The 16328-nt window shown below is 38.8% G+C and overlaps 1 protein-coding gene across 1 annotated transcript in view; it reads left to right on the top strand.

Annotated features, from left to right (window-relative positions):
* Positions 1-14461: 14461 nt before the first annotated feature.
* il1rapl2 (interleukin 1 receptor accessory protein-like 2) overlaps positions 14462-16328 on the top strand; it is a 211576-nt gene continuing 209709 nt past the window's right edge. The window contains exon 1 of the mRNA XM_035531916.1: positions 14462-15225. The gene's annotated coding sequence lies outside the window, so the exon portion shown is untranslated. The remainder of the gene's footprint in view (positions 15226-16328) is intronic.

Genomic DNA, 16328 nt, shown 5'->3' with positions numbered 1-16328 from the left:
GCCCCTACTTGGCACAGATGTTTCTATATACAATGCTATCACTTGGTTATGCCATTCCATGTGCGCTCTGCTTGCTAGTACCTTGCATCCCACTATTATGTGCTGGATTGTCTCAGGGGCATCTTTGCTGGTACTGCCTGGTGTGGAAGATCTCGGCCTCTATTGATCTTGTATTCAGAGCTTGTTCCTGTTCTGCTATGATTAGTGCCTCTATGCTGTCTTTCAATCCAGCATTTTCCAGCCATTGGTAGGATTTTTACAGATCAGCCACTTACACTATTTGCTGGTAGTACATATAGTGGCAGATATTGCTTAATTACATTATATTATAATTAAGCAGTTGATGTTTTAATATTGTAAGTTTAAATAAAGGGGTTCCATGTTTCATAAAAATGGCTATTAATTTCTTTTGGCATGCAATATGTTTTTCAAGTAAAATATGTTCTGAAAAGCCTGAATATACATGAGCCCATGTGGGCTTATAATAAGTTGTTTGCTTGATACATAACTTCACTTTCTTGTTCCATAAGTTGAAAAGACCTCTTAGGACATGATATTGTCTTACTGTCATACCTCATAAATTGTTAATACATTGTTAATATAATGAAATGGAGACAGAGGATAAGGATATAAATGTAAACTATATAATCCAGCACTGGGAAATATAGCAAGGATCAAAATACAGACAAAACATGGGCAACCCCACAATCAAATGCAAACAGACAAAGAACAATAAACAGGTAAACAGAAACAGGGAACTTGCAGGCATTCAACATGCAAGACCAACCATAAAAAAATAAAGTAACCCAGGGTGTTAATTTACAGATACTGTTTAGGATAGAGGTATAAAATGTCATGAGTGGATGAGTGTCATGGCAAGGTTGTCTGAAGTGGAACAATCTGGAACACTGTAGGCTACAAGTAGACAACAAAGTAAATGTGTAACATCTGTTCATCTTGGGTTATCCCTCAGGCTTTCATCCATGTGATTGAGGTTTAGCTCAAAATTGGGCAAAGCAGTGGCCTGAATGGTCCTGTAAAACTCCATTTGGAACTGAGGATCGACAGTCATCTATCATCTGTTCTACAGACACAGAGGGCTGTTGAGTGAAAGCAAAACTAGTTTTTTAAAACATCTTTAGGATTTCAGTTTACATTAAGTAAGATTTGCTAAAACTAAGATTTTCAGTCTGTCTTCTCAAACAGCTGCTTGAATCCAAGCTGGATACAAATCCTTGAACTTGGTGTAAAGAAAAAAAACAAGGGCCACAGCTCTGTTCAGTATCTATGGTCATCTAAAGGCCTCTGATATTTCTAGTGTTCTTGTGCCATCTCTGTTGGTTGTATGAATGGCAACAGATGGGCTCAGGTGTACAATTTGTAGGTGTGCAAAAACAGAGGGTGCAAGGTGGGTGTTTTGTGTTTTTAATTAAGTGGATGTAGTGCAAACATCCTCACCAGCTGCTTTAGCACTTGTGCTTCTTCTGTAGCTTCTCAGTGGGTTTGAACACAGCCCAGTGGAAAAACTAGTTAAGCCTTCAAAAACCTGGATGGATTTCCTTGTCAAACACAGGAAACTCACAGTACAGTCAAGTGTATCTTTACCTAATTCATGTGTATTCAGAACAGGTTTCAAATAATGGCAATATTCCCTTGACTACAACTTGATGCTTCTGATACACATGAGGAGAAGAGAACAGACTGGCAGAAATGTAAAGTCAATAAAACCTGATAAAACATTTTAGGTAGAAATACAGGCATGAGCATGCTATGGATTTCTCAGTAACTGTATCATTCCCATTTATTAATGGTACTCAGATCATAAATATACAGAAGCCCTGAAGGATATCATCAAAATGTTTAAATGTGTTCTGGAGTCAAAGTTCTCCCTCAAATCTTTTTCCCCCCCCTCAAAAAATGTTTACATTTTTTTCCATGCTGCCCTGAAGGGTAACATAAAAAAACATTTTAAAGTGTGTTCCAGAGTCAAAAGTTCTCTCACGCGTTTTTTTCTCCCTCAGTTCTTTTTCTGCTGTCCTGAAAGGTAATGTAAGATCAAACTTGACTAACACTTTGCATGGTACAACACTGACAAGCAAAATTGTTTCCCCCATATTCTTCTTGAACCAGATAAAAAAAAGTCACAGAGGAGCTAAGGATATACCTGATTTAATCAAAAGGGGGTTTGGGGTGGCTGGGCAATTGTGAATGGACTCCACAAACAGAGGCAATGAGAAATGAGGGCTGGCCATCATAAAGTTATAGGTGATTCAAATTGTTCCATTGTTCATTTTTATTAAGATTCATTAAAACAGATATTGTTATATGGATAAAGTAGTTTAAGTTACATAGATAGAAAGAACTTTGTTGATCCCGAATAACATATACAGTAGGAGATCATGTATAATAGCTAATCAAAGCAATCTATTTGGTTAGATAGGCTCAGTAGTTCAAATGCCTATACAAGTCATGAGCACAGTGGTGTTTGACGGCTTGTAAAGTATCAACACTTGTGTGATAGAGCTACTCATATATTCTTTAATTTATTCAGATTTGATAGTTGAGCATAACTTGAAAGATGGCTTGTGAACACCCAGTCTTTGTAAAAGAGTGTTGAAAGAGCAAGTCTGTTTAAAAGTTTGTGTTTTATTTTGGAATTATGAACTGTGATACAACTGTCATAAACTGATCTTATTTTATACTAATAATTATATTGCTGTTTATACAATTTATACTACTTGCCGTGACATTGTGCACTTTCGGCACACTATACTTTCCTTATTAACTAAATATATAGCTAATTAAAATACAATCCTATATGCTATAATTTTCTTTTGATGAGCATGACATATCACCACCTGAAAAGAAGAGATTTGTAGAAAACCACTAACCACTGGCTTAATGTACTGAATTCAATACCATTTTCTCAGAATTGACTGAACTTTACCTGGAACAGAATACTTACACATTGTTCCTGTTTTCATCTAAAATGTATTTGACTTATCTGGGGAATGTCATATAGAATGTTTTTCAAAACACCATTCAGTGACATCATGTGTCTGTTTATAGTTTATAGTCGTGACAACCTCAAATGATATAAACTACAAAGAAGCATGTGACTCACGTAAATAACATCTTAATAACGTCTTAACATCAATCCCATGAAATAATTTCCACTTCTTACACTGGTTTCCTGTATTCAGAAGTTAAAGCATGGGTTAATTAATTAAATGCAGAGTAACTAACAAAGGGGAGAGCCAAAATGTAGACCGACCTGAGGGGCTCCTGAGATATCAGCACCCCGATGCATGGTCATATGCTACTCTTTTGAGTAGCACATGACATTCCCCAAACAAGCCACAATATTTACCATGCATTGGGGTGCTGATATCTCAGGGAGTGCTTCAGGTCGGTCTACATGCAGTTGAATGTATGAGAGAAAGTCACAATAGTTGCAAACAAAGGTGTAGGAACTAGGGCTCATAGAAGTAATTCAACAGGCAGCAGGGCCAGGTCCAGTAAACAGTCTGTAAATAGACAATAACAGTCACTCGGTGGTAACAGTTATGTTCGACCATCAAATCTGAATACATTGGAGAACGAATAGGAGCTTTACTACAACTGTGTTGTTACTTTGCAAGTCGTTCATATCAAATTGTGCAGAAATACCACAGATGCTCATGACTAGGGTGCATTTTAACTATTGAACCTAGCAAACAAAATGGATTGCTCTGGTTAGCTATTTTATTGTACTTTATCTCCTACTGTCAATGTCCCTCAGGATGAAAAAAAAAAAATCTATCTAAACTTAATAAGCGAACTACTTCAGTCATAGCATTGGCTGTTAAACTTATTTTTAATACAAAATGAACGATTGAAAAGTTTGACTCACGTATAACTTTATGACAGCCAGTTCTCATTTCTCATTGCCTTTGTTCATAGAGGCCATGGAACTGAACAGCTGAATAGTTTGTCAAAGCTGGTATAGCATGCTGTTTTTTTGTTTTGTTTTTTTTCTTGTTCAGCAAGGGTATTGGAAAAAAAAAAATTTTAGCCACCCCCTGGTCAAAGCTGGTGTAACATGCTAAGTGTTAGTCAGGATTTTTTACGCAGGAAAAAAACTTTGACTGCTACAGAGGCCACCATGCGGTGGAGGGGGGAGGGACGACGACAATGGTTGAAAAAAAATGTACTTTTCCCACAAACCTTTTAGGCTTGTTCTAAATTAGCTGTGTCTGGCCTTGGTGATTAGCAAGATCAGCCAGTTGCGGTTCGGGGAGGAGATGCGCAGAAAGCTGATAAACCGAAGTTTTACCTGCCATACCCCACGTGAGATGGCAGATGTTTTGGAATTCATATAAATGCATGGGTTATACAGGTGCATCTCAATAAATTAGAATATAATCCAAAAGTTATTTATGTCAGTAATTCAATTCAAAAGTGAAACTCTAATGCTGATGATTATGGCCTACAGCCAATGAAAACCCCAAATTCAGTATCTCAGAAAATTAGAATATTGTGAAAAGGTTCGATATTGTAGACTCATGGTGTTGCACTCTAATCAGCTAATCAACACAAAACACCTGCAAAGGTTTCCTAAGCCTTTAAGTGGTCCCTTAGTCTGGTTCAGTAGGCTATACAATCATGGGGAAGACTGCTGACTTGACAGTTGTCTAGAAGGCAGACATTGAAACCATCCACAAGGAGGGTAAGCCACAAAAATTCATTGCTACAGACGTTGGCTGTTCACAGAGTGCTGTATCCAAGCATATAAATGGAAAGTTGAGTGCAAGGTACAAAAAATTGCACAAGCAACAGGGATAACTGCAGCCTTTACAGGATTGTCAAGAAAAGGCGATTCAAGATTCACAAGGAGTGGACTGCTGCTGGAGTCAGTGCTTCAAGAGCCACCACACACAGACGTATCCAGGACGTGGCCTACGACTGTTGCTTTCATTGTGTCAAGCCACTCATGACCCAGAGACAACGTCAGAAGCGTGTTACCTGGGCCAAGGAGAAAAAAGACTCGACTGTAGCTCAGTAGTCCAAAGTCCTGTTTTCAGATTAAATTAAATTTTGCATTTCATTTGGAAATCAATGTCCCAGACTCGGGAGGAAGAGTGGAGAGGCACACAATCCAAGCTGCTTGAGGTCTAGTGTGAAGTTTCCAAAATTAGTGATGGTTTGGGGAGCTATGTCATTTACTGGTGTTGGTCCACTGTGTTATATCTAATCCAAAGTCAGCGCAGCCATCTATCAGGACATTTTAGAGCACTTCATGCTTCCCTCTGCTGACAAGCTTTATGGACATGCGAATTTCATTTACCAGCAGGACTTAGCACCCACGCATACTGCCAAAAGTACCAATACCTGGTTTAATAACCACAGTATCACTGTGTTTGATTGGCCAGCAAACTCACCTGACCTAAACCCCATAGAGAATCTATGAGGTATTGTCAAGAGGAAGATGAGAGACACCAGACCGAACAATGCAGACGAGCTGAAGGCCGCTATCAAAGCAACCTGGGCTTCCATAACACCTCTACAGTGCCACAGGCTGATCGCCTCCATGCCACGCCACAATGATGCAGTAATTCATGAAAAAGGAGCCCCAACCAAGTATTGAGTGCATATACTGTACATACTTTTCAGTAGGCCAACATTTATGTATTAAAATCATTTTTTCAATTGGTCTTAAATAATATTCTAATTTTCTGAGATACAGACTTTTGGGTTTTCATTGGCTGTAGGCCATAATCATCAACATTAAAAGAAATAAACACTTGAAATAGATCACTCTGTGTGTAATGAATCTATATAATATACGAGTTTCACTTTTTGAATTGAATTACTGACATAAAGTAACTTTTCAATGATATTCTAATTTATTGAGATGCACCTGTAAGTCTAAAGGAATTTTATACGGTATGGCATGTGTTGTCAATGTGTTGTATTAGCTACAGTTTATGGGTACATGTTTGTCGACAGATAGCCAATGTGGATTCAGCGCTCAGCTCATGCAGCTGTAGAACATGCAGCGCCTGGCTCTGAAATCTGCAGCTGTCTCACTCTCACAAGATTATAATTGTGTATGCAATTTATACAACAAGTTAAATGCTAAAATAATTTCCCATTTTGTATATACACAAAACTAGCCACCATTAGCGACAGTAGAGTGATACTGTTTTGGTATCAGCATGTTGAGAATGATTTTCGACCAATAATATTGTGAGGTCAGGATTAATTTGTATAATTGCCGATAACACATTCTCTCTTGTGTTCTATTATTTAAACAGTAAAGCTGTGGTATAAACTTTATACAGCACAGCTGTGGCATACACATTATACAGAACCTCTGTAGTGTAAATGGAGATTTTTTTCTCTCCATGTCCCCTCCAGGGCTCAGTACAAACTCCAGAAGACACTATTTAAAAAACAAAACAAAACCATTAAGTAAACGTTATGTACTCTGTCTTCATGAGGTTGTAGGAGAACCTTGTCAGTGCCATTGATTATCCAGCTTCTCTGTAAATCAGATCAGTCTGAACTTTACATTGTTTATGTAAACAAAAATATCTGACAAGACAGGTAGGACATGGCCTGAGATGACGAGACCCTAGTGTACTGTGTGTGTGTGTGTGTGTGTGTGTGTGTGTGTGTGTGTGTGTGTGTGTGTTTATCTGTATTGTTATTTGACAATCATAAAAATTAAGTATTTTTATAAAAAACTTATAGATTAGTTCGCTCAATTTCTGTTCCTCAACACATCAATGCCCAGTTGACCTGCAACTCATCTTTGTACATATGACATTCTTTGAAAATGCTGTAGTCACATGTTACATAGTGGAAATTATGAAACAGAGTTGATGTCTGAAAGCAAAAGAACTTTGACTTTCATCCTCAAAGAATCTCAAAAATCAAGCGGAAGCCCTCCTCTATAGACAGCAAGTAGTCTCCCACAGACGCCCACACATGGCCCCGGCTACCAGCAGCGTCATCCCGCTCTGACTCACCCCTTCCCCAGACTGTACTGCCACCCACATGATAGCAATGCAGGCTCCAGGCGAACCGAAGCTCACTGGCAACCTCCTTCACTGCAATGCTACAACCCTTCTGCATCTGATTTATTAATTGCTCATGCTTTCTGGATCTTTAGGTGACAAGGGATAAAAGAACCGCACTTTGAACCAGTTTATCTTTTGAAACTGGAGCTATGAAGCTGGTCGCACCCATGCATGTGCCTGTGCTTATTCATGTGTCAGAGTCAGCCCACACAGGTTGTTCTCCAACCATTAAATGAAGATCAAGGGTGGTAGCTCAAAACACTCGTTACTCAGTTTCATATATATATTTTTTAAATAGAATGAATGTGTTTGTGTATAAAAGAACTGTTGTTAAGAGTCAGTGGATCAAAAGAAAATATATAGCTTGAATAACCTGAAAGTCACTATGTAAAGCCTTCACAATATTCTTCCCACATCCTATATTTTTGTCAGAGCTTTTAGGCTTGCCGAAGAATGCTTTCATTGAAATTTGACACTTTAACAATAACTGCATTTTCAATATAAATTACAGCCCATTATTGATTGTTTGTGTGCGATCTACTTAGTTGATGTTCTCAAATGTCCTTGTCTTCTCATGGCCACCTCATTTATTTATGTACATGCAAACAGGGCATATCAATACATCTCTCATTGGCAGACAGATTCAAATGCTTCATAAATTGACATTTTTTTGTATGTCGCTCGCACACACACACACACACACACACACACACACACACACACACACACACTTGATGAAAGCTTAGTCTTTCTTTAAAATCAACGCTCTGTGTTCTATATTATTGGGAATCCAGTTTGGTAGTTATGTAGTCTTTTGTGGCTTTTACCATTAATTAGAGGTATGAATAAAGCTTACTTTATGCAATTTGTGTTAAAAAGTAGTAGTTAAGTACACTGCAACCTGGATTGTTTCTTGTGTGTGTAGGCAAAAACCTACATATACCACTCTTAGCTGTGCTTCAGTGAAAACAGTCATTCCCACAAGCCACACACAGATCTTTAATCTCGCTCCCTATTTTTTATGTAAAAAAATTGTACATAATTTTTACATGGTACAATTTGATTGGATACTGCCACAAAATAAATTTCAGCACCTTGAAGCCACAAATATTATGTAAAATAAAAATATGTCCTCTAAGGTTATTGGTTTGGTAGCATTGGTCTTTTCACTTGGGGAGATTAGAGATGGAGACAAATACTGCCTTCAACTAGACAAATAGCACAGGCCATGGCTGAGTGCTGGGAGCATTTGAGAAGAGACAGAAGAGGTGGGGGGTGAGGATGCCATAGAACCTGAGTGCAAAATGGCCACTGTGACATCTTGCACTCAGATGCAACAGTGCAACAGATGCAGACATGGCAGAACACAGAGAATTGAAACCAAGCCAAGTTCATACCAACTTGGTCCTATTACTGTCAACTAAAACTGATAATGAATGAATTTACACCTTAGCGTAGGCAAATTATAACACCAAAGGCTATGGTGTACCTAGGATGGTGCTTTTATCCTAGGTAAATGCACCAAAGCACTATCTGAGAAATTCTTTTCAGATCATTTAAGATCAGATAATTCAGTGTGACAGATTGCTCTTAATGCCTGTTCTACATCCATAGCAGCAAAATTTTATTTGTGTTGTATTCTCATAGCAGACAACAAATAGTATTTGATGTTAGGCAGATGTTTGCCTTTATTAGATGGTAAAAAAACAAATTGTTGCTGGAAAGTAAGGAGTAAGCTGCAACTATGCATTTGATCTACAAAAAAGAACAACAACAACAGACAACCCCCCCCCCCCCCCAAAAAAAAACAACAAACAAAAAAAAACCCACTGTCTTTAAAGATTTAATACTTGGGGTTTGACCTGTGACAGTATGCACTTCATCAAACAGCAGTGAGTAATCTTTTACACTTTTTACAGGTACTTTTACACATTTACTCCAATGTTTCATGTTCTCAGAACAATCATCATACTCATCAAACAATTGTCACTCGGTGTAACAGATACAGAGGCTTCTGCTTCTGCTTTGCTTGCTCATAATACAAAAAAGTACACATCTGCACTAAGATTAACCAGAAAAATATCAATCACAGATTTTGCTGGTTGATTTAGCATGCTGCTACAAAGTAAGGCTTTTAAAACAAATAGCAATAGAAACTACATTTTCTACTTGATAGGCATCTGCTATGTAGTTCTCTATAAATTTACATGTTGATTATGTTTCTCCATCAAACAATACCCATGAGCAGTGAACTGGTAGGAGCATCAGCTGGGTGAAATCAAATATATAGTGTGGCAATGGTGTATACAAATCTATATGAAATTTGATTTTGCTTCTCTCACCCTCCTTTTCTTAAATAATGTTTTTTCAGCTTTGCCTGGCATCACAAACTGCTCATGGTTGCATTTACACTAGTAAAGACTGTATGGACAGTTTAGAATGGTACTCAAATGATGATGACACAGTTTTCTGTTATGTTGCATATTGTTGCCCATGGAATGTTTTCTGATAGATTTCAACAAATAGGGCGAAAAGGTGTGGATATCATTTTGAGAACAGGAGAATTGCTTGCACAAATGCTTTTACAACACCTCACTGTATACTGTATCTATCTATTTATCTATCTATTATAATTTTGCTAAGTGAATCAGCAACTCCCACTACCACAGATGCTGTGGAATGTTCACATTACTTTTCCAACTACGCTCTTGATTCAATTCAGGTGTAAACTTTATAGGAAACCAATGAAGCTGCCATGATCTGGGTTCACATCACACACCACACACTTTGTAGTAGTAGTATTAGTAGTAAATACTTTGCAATGCAGTATTTGGCAATACTGGTGGCATGAGAACAGTTGCTATAGTGAGTAGTGTAAAGGACATGTGAGGAAAGCCCTCCTCCCTGACACCCACACACACATACACACACACGTGATGACATGCATTACTCTGCACATGCTGTGTGTGCCTGAGTGGGTGGTTAGCCATCAGTGGAGCAGGTCATTATGAGCTCTAGTGAGACAGCTCTTGCTTTCCATGTCAGCCTCTCTCAGCATGCATGACAGGCCCTTCACACTAACGAACGATAGAGTTTTTGACCACAAGCAAGCAAACAAACAAGCATGGCCAGCTCCCTGTGGCACACAGCATTGTTAGGTTAGATAATATTGGAGAATATATGGATGATTGCCATAAGGTCAGCTTTACGTAATCAGTGAGCCTCAAATGTCACACTAGACAGGGTGGCATTCTCTCTCCTCCCTCCTTCCCCCCCTCTCTCTCTGTTTCTATTTCTCTCACACACACAAACACACTATTTTACCAATTTTAGCAAGTAGTTTAGCAATATGTGGTTCATACCCATGATATAAAGAAGTATATTTTAATTATACTAGGTGTACATTAAAATCATTCCTTTAACATGTTTATATACAAGCACGCACACACACACACACACACACACATATACTCACACACGTAGATTTGTGTGTGTGTATGTGTATATTCATACATGACTACTGATGCTTCAATTTGCCTGCCTCCGAAACATGAGCGCACAGACAAGAGAGTCATGTTTGCTCAGTAGTTGCCCTGATTAACAAGGTCCATGTTGAATGTTGAAAAAGCAGGACAATGTGATGGTAAGTGGGCTAGTGGAACAAACCATAGATGTATGAGGTGGGACAACATGGATCTAATGGAATACTACTGCATCAGCAAGTCCAATGACAGAGGCTATATTAAGTGCATGAAGGAAGTTTGGATGAGGAAAAGGCCTTCAATCCACACTCACAGACAAGCAATTATTTACCCAGTGCTCGAATGTGAAATAATGCCTCTCATAACAGACCACAATATATGAAAAATGGTAAATATCACTGCCATGGCAGAACACCTAGTGCATCTGAGAAAGAACAGTCAGAATACAATTGGAATTCACCAGTACAAGAATATAATGTTAAAATATTATGTGGTCCAACTGTGGACATGCAGAAATTAATTATGACAAAGCTAACTACTTTTAGTCACCGCTTAAGGCCCCCCTGTCTTAGCAAACATCAGACAGTATGCTAACAGATATGAATGCAGCAATAATCACAATACCAGCAACCAGTATAACTGAAACCAACAAACTTGTATATGCTGATGCACCAGTCATGCTTGAGATGCTAAGCCACAAAATACAAGCCACAAGACCCTTTAAAACAGAGGCTGGAAACTAAGCTCGCAGAAGGAAATAAAGATCGAAAATGGGATCTGACTACAAAAGAAATACAATGGGTAGCCCATAACTGAGGCTCTAAAGACTTCCAAACAAAGGTTAGCATTGGCACCCAGCACTGGCATCCAGAGTGCACAGATGCACAAAAGAAGCAGTGTCCAAAAGAGTAAATGCCCTCTTCAACAATGAACCATCCAAAGTGTACTCTAAGTTTCCATACAACAGAACCCTGATCCAATCAGAGCTGAAACGGAACAGTACTGTAAGAGCATATGGGAAGATGAATTATCACATGACACTATTGCCCCTTGGTTAATAAATCTCAAAGCACAACACCTCAATCTCCCATAACAGTAACCAGTTGGTATTACAACAGCACATATCCATGAGTGGGTAAGAAACATAAAGAACTTGGCAGCTCCTGGACCTGATGTGAGCCTTACCTACTGGGTAACAGTTTTGCATGCCCGACTTGCAGAACAAATTAACCTGCTGCTAAATACTGGCTCCCATTCAGGAGCAGTACTGAGCATGAAGGACCTAAACAAGGGACAAACATCATCCAACTACAGACCTATATCCTGCCTGTCCATAACATGGTATCTCCTGCCAGGAATACTAACCACAATGCTGAAGGAGCATATGTGCAAGAACATGAGCACTGCTTAGAAGGGGATTGGTAACAATGCCCTAAGCATCACCTACTTACAGACAGAGCTGTCCACCAGGATTCCAAGACCAGACAGACTAACCTAAGTATTGCCTAGATTGACTACAATAAATGTATATGACTTAATGCTACACACCTGGATGCCTAGCCCTGTATCATCAATAAACACATAAAGGCTTTCATCCAGGACAACACTAGAAGCCAACTCAAAGACAATTTCCAAGGTCACCATAAAGCGTGGTGTATACCAAAGAGATACACTACCCCTATTGCTGTTCTGCATAGGCCTGAATCCTCTCAGACAGATCATTAATGCAGTGGGTATGAGTACAGTTTCAGGTCTGGAACTACCATTAGCCACCTCCTTTATGTGGATGACATCAAGCTGTATGCCAAGAGAGAAAGGGATATTAACTCACTTATTCAACTGACCAGAATCTTCATCAAGAACATAGAAATGTCACTCAGGCTGGAGAAGTGTGGTCAGCTAATGGCGAAAAGAGAAAAAGTGATCAGGACAGAAGGAATTGAACTTCCATAAGGCCATGTAACATACCTTTTGGAACCTACAAATACCTGCAGATTCTCCAATCACACAGGAACTATGAGTCAGAAACCAGGAGGACAGCAGCATTCAAGTAGCTCCATATAGTAAGGTAGGTCCTCAAATGTGAGTGAATGAGAACAATAAGATCAAAGTCATAAACACATCCTGTTAGTTGTCAGATACAACTGTCCTGCCAGTTATCAGATATCCAGCAGGCACAACAAGCTGGCTAAGAAAAGAACTGGAAGCTGCCAACATCAAGCCAAGATCCAACATCCACAGACTGTACAGCAGGCTAAAGGAGGAAAGAGGGGGTCTACAAACTGTAAGTTTCACTGACTGTCCAAAGTGAGACACAAAACATTCATGAATACATCTAAGCAATGGCTCCCAAGGATGAGCTGATTAGAGAGTGATTCAGTCAGATGGGGAAGGTGGTCACCATGGAAGCAGAAGAGGTCCTGGAGATACATACATACATAAATACATACATTTTATATATATATACATCATGCTTTGTATGTCTCACTACTGCTCATCACCCCTCACCTCGCAATAAGCAGCATCTCGCCTTACAATGTCTGATAACATTTATTTGATGTATTACCTTATGGATAACCAATTTTATGTAATATTTCAAAGAGCATTTAAAGAAGAAATATAATTTTAATTGTGATGCAAAAAAAAAAAAGATATTCCACTAGAAAATTGTGGCACAGTTTCCCAAATTACTTATTCTAGCTTCCTGTACTATTATTATTATTATCAGAATTACTATTGAAGTTGATTGGTTCAATAAAAAATAGCTGTCAGTGGAGCAGGCTATAACAGATCAAGTATTTAGTTCATGACTAAAGAATCAGACTTGTTTTTTCAGTTGCTGTAATAAACCACTGGCATGATGTTATGTTGATTTGTGATGTCATTTATTTGGAGCAGTGATACAGACACACGTGATGACTCTCCCCAGCAGATAAGACACTGCATTTCATTCTTGGAAACAATTAAAATATGCAGTAATGCCACACACACACACACACACACACACACACACACACACACACACACACACACACACACCCTCTATCACAGTGGTTCTTCTGTGGCTTGGAGTTAAGCTACTTCAGAAAATATATTTGATTGTGCTACATAAGTGAATTGGTTATATAAACACATCTGTGATGGTTAGGTAATTGTGCGTGTGTGTGTGCGTGTGTGTGTGTGTGTGTGTGTGTGTGTGTGTGCATGTGTGTGTGTGTGTGTGTGTGTGTGTGTGTGTGTGTGTGTGTGTGTGTGTGTGTGTGTGTGTGCATGTGAGCTGGCTGTTTCTTGTGTTTGCACTGCAGTTTCTATGATGTACTTAAAATACATACCAGGCACCTTGTCTGTGTGGCAGCGATGAATCTGCTGGGGCATTTGGTTGGGCCATGCAGGCCATTCTTGCTGTTTATTTGCTGTTAAACAAGGCAAATTGTATTTCATATAAATCTACAATGCATATAACTTTCAGAAATTATAAACTTTGGTTTAAACTAATAAATAAGTGATCAGTTTAGGTAAGTTTTGATCAGTCTAAAGGAAAGGCACATGCCTTGAATATAGATAACAAGTTACATGGTATGTAGTGTCTTATTTTTAGTCACAACAGTAATTGAAGTTGTAATTGAATGCGATTTTGATTTTTAAACTGGGAACTCCAGCTAGGATGAGTGGAACATGAAATAAGATGGAATATTTTTGCAAGGATATACAATTTAATTATTTTACAATTCCTTATCCATGTCCATTCTTGGGGCTGATGAATTTATTAGTGGCATTGTAACAAGCATAGTTCTGCCTGAACTCGGAAAGAGCGAAAACTTTTTTTTCCGCATGACCACATGGAGGCGGTAGGTAGTCTATTACGTTTTAAAAAGAAATGCGTGTCAAACTGTTTCAGCAAAGCGCATGGAACTATCGCAACAGGGAGTCTAAAGGGTTCAGTTCAAAACAGGTTATTATCAATAATATGGTTCACTGAATTCCGTCCGGAATCAATGTATTCACTACAGGGGGCTGGTTACTGCCGATTTGATGCTGAAGCGCAGAGTCCGTCAGGTTCTTGCCCGTACCGCTCACAGACGCTGGATGTTTGATGAGTGCGCGTGAAGGAGAAGGTTTTGGCAGTGAACTTGCAAGGAGCTCTTCGACCGTCCGACTGCACTACGACACTCGAAATCGCGTGCGGTGCGCTTCCAATGGAATGAGAGTGATTCAACTCAGGAGGGGTGATCCAGCTGGGGCTGAGGTGTAAAACAAGCTAGAAGGTGGCAGCTATTTCCCCCAGGTGCTGGCATGCTGAGGATTCCGGAAAATGGAAGTTATTTTTGGACGTCTAAAGTAACTAGGCAGTCTTCATGATTCGGTGTAGAGAACAACGGAGAGAAGACCAAGATCAGAAGTTATTCAGGCGACTTTTAACGAAGTGTTTAGCAAGCAAGTCTAGCTAGTGATACGGAATGTTTACTCAATTCCAGTTAGTTAAGATAGGTTAGATTAGCCTACGTTCTTTTGACCATACCAAACTCCATATCCACATAAACTATTTTCGAAAGAAACCAAATTTACACTAATGTCAAGTCTAATTACTGCAGAAAATGGTAATTTGAAGTACAACTGAAGCAGTGGAAACACTTGCCGACGACTCGCGTAGAAGACGAAAAGCAGTTTATCAGTATCAAGTGAGTTAACCGCTAACTGTTTATCATGTCTTGTAGTTAACCCTGCTATGGCTTATTTTATCTAAGAATGCGTTCATGGAATACCTTTACCATTTACATTTTGTGGTCTGTCTTTAAAAAGCTGCCTTTTTTAATTAACATAACTTTAACGTTAGTTGTAATGTAATGTTCAGTGACAAACAGAAAACAATATGCATCTGTATTACGATACTAGCTAGTAGTCGCCTACTCAGGTGCAAACAAGGGACGCGGTTAGAAAAACTAAATAATCAGTTTAGATTTTTTTTCTAGTGTTCGAGTCATTTATAGTGGTTATTATGGAATCAATTAGATTTTTCTTGTGCTTTTATGATTTCCTTCCCGCAACGTCTAACTTCCATCAGTTCATGAGAAAGAAAACAGAATTGCACATTAGGTGTAATGTCGAAATAGTTAAAATTGTTATATTGTTGTATTGTTGGATTTTGGATGACGAAACGTTTTTAATAGCCTCCGGAGAACAGCATGCGCTACAGTCGTGGTCGGCGGGCGCGAGAGACTATCTAGCCATATTGATTTGTAGAGTAAAGTAAGTCCATAGATCAGAGTTGAGACTGCAGATCGACTCCGGCCATACTTTAACTGTAACTTTAAACGTTTCTACCTGCCTCTTGTGCCAAAGAATCAAGCTATAGGCGACGGGACACGGATGTGTTATAAACAAGCGCGCTTTGGTGCACTGTTCGCAGTCCACAACTTAAGCATTTCGCTGTAGTTTTTACAGTAGCCTATTTGTAGTATGAAAATATACTACATAATTTGAGTCTCTTACCGCTCTGGATGTTTTTGTTCAGAGGTTAGTCACAGGTTTGAATCATAATCGGAAACTGTTTTCAATGTATAAACGTATGAAAAATATAAAGGTAAGATTTCCCCTTGTCTGTGACAATAAATCTGTTCTGAAACAGATTAGTTATATACACTGATAGCACATGTCTGCTGAGATATATTGCTATTTTTAATTTGCAGTGAGTCACTCTTATAATTGGTAAATGTCAGGCTTTTCCATGTCATTCTGTTTCTTTGCAATACTTGTTATATCTACTGAGAGCGAAAGTAAAGTT

This window comes from Electrophorus electricus, chromosome 12 (genome assembly GCF_013358815.1).
Source record: "Electrophorus electricus isolate fEleEle1 chromosome 12, fEleEle1.pri, whole genome shotgun sequence".
Classification (NCBI taxonomy): domain Eukaryota; kingdom Metazoa; phylum Chordata; class Actinopteri; order Gymnotiformes; family Gymnotidae; genus Electrophorus; species Electrophorus electricus.
This window is presented reverse-complemented; position numbering and strand designations above follow the sequence as displayed.